Here is a 6,000-nt window from a genome sequence, read left to right as displayed (position 1 = left end):
TTTTTTTGGTTTTTTGAGACAGGGTTTCACTGTGGCTTTTGAGCCTGTCCTGGAACTAGTTCTGTAGACCAGGCTGGTCTCGAACTCACAGAGATCCGCCTGCCTCTGCCTCCCGAGTGCTGGGATTAAAGGTATGCACCACCACTGCCCAGCGGGTATCTTTAAAGAAAAAGTGAAGACAGGTTTGTCTGACTCTCACCCGCATGTTCTCCATGCCAGCATTCATGCCTTAAGGCCAAGTTGGAAGAATTGGTCAAACTTAGAGGTGACTTTGCACAGATCAGAATGTGCTCGACGTATCCATAGCAGGAGCCTAAATTGCAATAATGCTCCCCAAAAGTCCCTGTGTGTCCAGAGGAACATTGCCAATAAGGGCTTCTGAGGGTCATGGTGTTGCAGACTGGGGGTGGCTAGAAGGGCCACAATCTTATGTAGTAGATCTCTAGCCTCGTGAGTGAGCCTGACCTTAGTGGATGGGCAGGCGGGCCTCCAATAGTGAAAGGAGGTGTCTCATCTCAATTGGTGATGGGCAGAAAGGCTTTAAGCAAATGAACTGGGCCACGTAACTGTTGTAATTCTGAGGATGAGTATAATTCCTTCATTTCCAGTGTAAAGACATGGGCGGACCGCTTGGCGATGGAAAAGCCTAAAGAGGTGGAGAGGGCACCATTTGAACTTTATCTGGCGCCACCAGCAGATGGAATGACAGAGATCTTTTTAACATTTTCCCGGCAGTTCTTTGCAGACAGAAGTTTAATTATGAAAGCTCAGCCGATATCTTAGGCTTATTTCTGACTAGCTCTTATAACTTAAGTTCTATTCATTTATGTGCTGGCTCGAGACTTGCTACCTCATCTATATGTCATGCTTCCTTCGTCTCTCCTTGTGACTCCGACCTTCTTTCCAGCATCCTCTGGAAATCATTGGCCATTCAGATCTTTATTAAGCCAACCAGAGTGACAGATCTTCACAGTGTACAAAAAGATTATTTCATAACACAGGGTCTTACTATGTGGTCCTGGATGGCCTGGAATCACACAGATCAGACTACCCCCAAACTCAGAGCAGCCAGTACCTACCTCCCCGTGCTGGGATTAGAGGTGTGTGCCACCACACCCAGCAACAGTGCACTATGCTGTCCATGGCCAGGCTGTCACACTCCCTATGCCGGGCTGGCTGGACTGCCTGCCTTGCCTGGGTGCTAGTAACCAGGTGAGGAGAATCTGGCCATGTGGAGTGTTTGGCCCATGGTTGCCTCAGACCCTTCACAGAACCTTGGTAGAGTTTGGCTCCAGCTCAGTTCAATTCAGAGTCTGCCCAAGGACCTAATTCAGGTCTCTGATTGTTCCATGGTATGAGTGCAAAATATGTCTCCCATAAGCACCATAAGCACTGGCAGCACACAAGACCTTGACGCTCTCTCCACCCACCGCCCACCTGCCCACCTACTTGACAACAGGGCAGAGAGCTTTATGCCCCACCTTGTCCTACATCAGGTCCGCTGACAGCGGTGGAGGTAGAAGGACACCCGATGAGAGGCTGGAAGCTAGAGGTGGCTCACCCTGAGGGGCTGGAAACCAGAGCCATTCCAGGCACCCTAGAGGTAGCCAAAGAGGACTTGGGGAGGCCCCTACATGGGGAATGATTCCAGTGGTGGCCAGTTCCCTCACGAGTGTTCAGGCCAGGCCACTGCTTCACTTACTGTTGCTTATCAGGTGTTGTCCAGTAGAAGGAGAGCACAGCCAGGCTGTGATGGTACATGTGTTAAATCCCAGCACTCGGGAGGCAGAGACAGATGGATCTCTGTGAGTTTAAGGCCAGCCTGGTCTACAAGAGCTAGTTCCAGGACAGGCTCCAAAGCTACAGAGAAACCCTATCTTGAAAAACCGAAAAATAAAAAAAGAAAGAAAAGAAAAGTTGGGAAGAGGAGGGCAGAGGTGATTCCCCCCCACCCCCAGTGCCCTGAAGAAAGCCTACAACCAAGTTGTCCAAGGGGGTATCAGTTGACTTTTTGTTGTTTTGTTTTTTTCTTGTTTGTTTCTCTGTAGCTTTGGAGCCTGTCTTGGAACTAGCTCTTGTAGATCAGGCTGGCCTCGAACTCACAGAGATCTGCCTGCCTCTGCCTCCCAAGTGCTGGGATTAAGGTCTATCAGTTAACTTTTTAGGGGAAGTGGGTGGAGGTGGGATACAGATCACCAGGAAAACATAGGGCACCACTGACAAATGAGGTAGCCGCATCCAACACAGGACACATAGGTAGAGACACCAGAACAGACCAGTGACCAACATAGTACACATAGGCAGAGACACCAGAACAGACCAGTGACCAACACACCACACATAGGCAGAGACACCAGAACAGACCAGTGACCAACACAGGACACATAGGTGGAGATACCAGAAAAGACTTGTGGCCAACACAGGTTTCCAAGGACATCTGTCCCTCCCCAAGCTCAGCTCAAGGTAAGTGGAACAGAGGGATGACAAGGAAACCTGGCTTTGACCTGGAACAAGGCACAAGCCTGGACCCAAGGGAAGAGGAGATTTCAGAAGATTCCCACAGCCTATCCTTGTTTCTGGCTGGGAAGCCCTTCAGAAGTCCTTGGCACTTCCACCCTGTCCAAACCCATCCACGTTTCAGAGGACACAGGTGGGTAACCCAGATACATCCAGAATTGAGATACAGGGCTGAGCCTGGGTCTCACAGGTTCCGCTTTTAGCAGCAAGTCCCCTCAGTGCCAATGGATGGATGAACCCTTTTTTTCTGCCCTCAGAGGAACAGCAGGCTCAGCTGTGACCAGCAGAGGGCGGCTGAGCTCTCCCTTTCTCTCTGCTGGGCCTCAGGCATCGTGAGCCAGCATTTCTGGCTTAGGCCAGTCCAAGTGGCCTGCAACAGCACTGTGCCTCCAGGTACAGAACCCTTACTTGAGTACACACTCTGACTCTAGTGTTGGGGTCTGCGAGAGGTCCCCCAAAGACTGTCAGCCACCGTGCAATCAGCAGGAGCATTTTTATCATATCACATGCGTGTGGGGTGGCACACATCTCTACAAAATGGTGACAACCTAGAAAGGAATATGTAAGCCCCTTTTAAGCACAGCTACAGGAATTTTAAAAGCAGTGTGACCGTTATACTTAGGATTGGCTTACACGAGTGCCAATCATATTAGCACATTTCTAACTGGACAGGGCTAGCAGGGGTGGGCCAAGCCTATGGCTTTTCCATTCTTGGGCAAATCTGGACAAGTCCTTACTTGTTATCACGTGTGTGTGTGTGTGTGTGTGTGTGTGTGTGTGTGTGTGTGTGATGGAGCTTCGCCCAGGCCTAGTAAGTTTAAGAACCGAGGCCTAGTTCTTAACTGAGTTATTAGGGGCCTGCCATGATTTTTGCCTGGCCCTCTCTAGAACCCGGGCATCCACAACCCCAGCATCCAGGACCTTGCAATGGATTCTGCTCTGGAACCTGCTTGCTTTTCTGTGCAATGAGAACTCTGTCAAATATGTAAAGCCAATAGGACTGTTTGGGGGAAATCCAGAGGTGAGCAGACCCTGGGGATAATCACCTCCCCTGTGCTCCACCCCGTTCCCACCAGAGCTGCTGGCTCAGGTCACTGCCCACCCACCCACTCCTCACCTTCCAGTTTCCCGGCCTCAGCCCTGTAAGTCAGGAGGCCTCTCCCCGCCCCAGCCCTGCTCACTCAGCCTGGCTCACTGAGCCCTCCAGCTGTTTTACTTCTTACTAAGGCCAGGGGTCAAATGGAGGGCCTTGTGAATCCTGGTAGGCATTCTACTACTGAGAAATTCCCTTGATCCCAAATTTAAATTATTTTACATAAATATGATTTACAACAGACTAAAGTCCCAACGCTAGGACTTCTCTGTCTCCTCACCTGCCATTTGGGAGGTGGTGTCAGTGAGGACCACTGACAGCCTCAGCCAGTGACTGCAGGCCTCCTATACATCTCAAGATGAGCAGAAGGATTTTTCTCTGCCTGCTGTGCAGCTGGTGGAAGCCCTGGCTCTGAGACTGTTCACGGGTGACACTCGGACCAAAGCAGGGTTGCAGAAGGCTCACGGACAGTCTAGTGTACCTGTGTCCGTGCCTGTGGTCCCTATGGTGGCAAGCACATCCTGGGCTGAGACCATTCCCATCTTAGAGTGACCTGCGGCACTCAGCTGGTCCTGGAGAAGGAGGAAGGAAGGGCGAGACAGCAGAAGGCCCCAGAGGAACTTGCTGCCAGGGTTTATGGAGTGTGGACTTGGGGAGGAGGCTGGGAGAGGGTACACAAGGCAAATTGAGGAACCTAAGAAAGCCAGGAGGTAAACACTGGAGGGCCATGGAGGGTGGGGGAAGTTACTGGAGGCCCAGGGTACAAAGCCTATGGGCTGGGTCCCCGATTCCATCTGGAGGGGCTGAGAAAGGAGGACCCAGTGACAGAAAGGTAGCGGGAAAAGGCTCAGGAAGGGAGTACCAAGAGGCCTGGAGCCCAAGAACCTAGCAGGAAGCCAGGCTTAAGTGCTTGGGATTGTAGGATTGTATGTGGGACGGGCCAGGAACACAGTCCAAAGAGCTCTGAGTGTCTGGGCTGACATCATCTAAGTTACTTTCTGCAAGTCATGGCAGGAGGCCTAACTGAAGGCGGTGCCAACCCCCGAGGCTGGCAAGGGCTTCTGTGATGAGGAGTCCACAGAGCCCCACATGCCCAGGAAAGGCAGGGTCCCACACTTGAGCAGCCTCCTGCTGTCTGAGGACCCCTTCCCTCCTTCCTGCCTTTAGATCTGAGGGGACCAAGAAAACAGGAACCAAGCAGGAGGGTCTCCCTTGCCTTGCAAACCTGAACAACAGAACCAAGAACCCAACCCCTCAACCTCCAGGGACCACTCCCTCAAATCCCTTCTGCTTACTTTTGATCCTCAAAGTGCCCCTCTCCCAAAGTCACCCGAGCCACCCCAGTCTTTGAGCTCCGGACTAGCAGGGCCTGCCACATCATGGGGCTCAGCTGACCTGAGGTCCTTGTTTGAGTCAGTCGACAAATATTTACCAAGAGCCTCACAGGCCCCAGAGTGACCTTTAGAGAACAAACTGTGAAGTCACCCACTTGGGAACTACCTCCTGCCAGAGCTCCTGTGGGCTCAGCGAACTAGAGTACACAGGGCAGAAACCCCTCCCCGACAGGTCAAGTTCGTGGGGGACGGATTTAGAGCTAGGGCCAAGAGGCTCCCTGAGAGGTGACTTTGTGGCCCTGGCCTGCGCGAATGGAGGATAAAGATGGACAGGGTGACACTGGGTGAGACCTGTTTCCATAAAAACAAAATGCTTCCGGGTTTGTGGAATATGGGGGGAGCCGAGCCCCACCCCACCGCCCAGTCACACAGGAGACAGAGCCTAGGTCCTTCGCTCAGGCAGCTGCAAGGCCAGGAGATCCGTGAGGCAGGCTTCCTGCCAGCACATGGTGACCATGCAGTTTCCTGATCTGCAGGCACGGTTCAGGGCTCCCTGTGAAGAAGCCCAGGCTGAGGAGGTCTCTGGCACCAGGAAAAGTCCAAGGGAATCCAAGGCTACAGCCCAGGAACTGGATCCCTGGAGGATGGTGGTGGTGGTGGGGGGCGGCTGGAGTTCTGGAATACCCCTGTGGGAACAGCGGTGCTGGCCTGGCCTTTGGGGGCGCACCTGGAACTGCTTGGTTCTTTCCCACTAGTCCAAAACTTTTTGTAGAAAATCCCTCGTCCCTTCCCTGAGTTGTGCCTGTGTCTGCAATCAACAGGGCTAAGCTGACTTCCGAAGAAGAGGCCAATGGGGACTGCCATAGCCTTGAGAAAGGCTTGGGTGTCACGAAAAGAACCCCTTTTGCTCCTTCCCCTCTAACCCAGAATTCCCATAGCTGGCTGGGAAGGCCCTTGGTAAAGCCACCCTCAGAAATAGGGCGGACTCAGCAGGCGGGCACCACTCAACCCCACCCACAGGCTTGTTTACCACAGTCTCCAGAACAGCCTGTTTTC

This window comes from Alexandromys fortis, unplaced genomic scaffold, assembly GCF_014885135.2.
Source record: "Alexandromys fortis isolate MF-2015 unplaced genomic scaffold, M_Fortis_MF-2015_v1.1 scaffold_3, whole genome shotgun sequence".
Taxonomy (NCBI): Eukaryota; Metazoa; Chordata; class Mammalia; order Rodentia; family Cricetidae; genus Alexandromys; species Alexandromys fortis.
Note: the sequence above shows the minus strand (reverse complement) of the source record.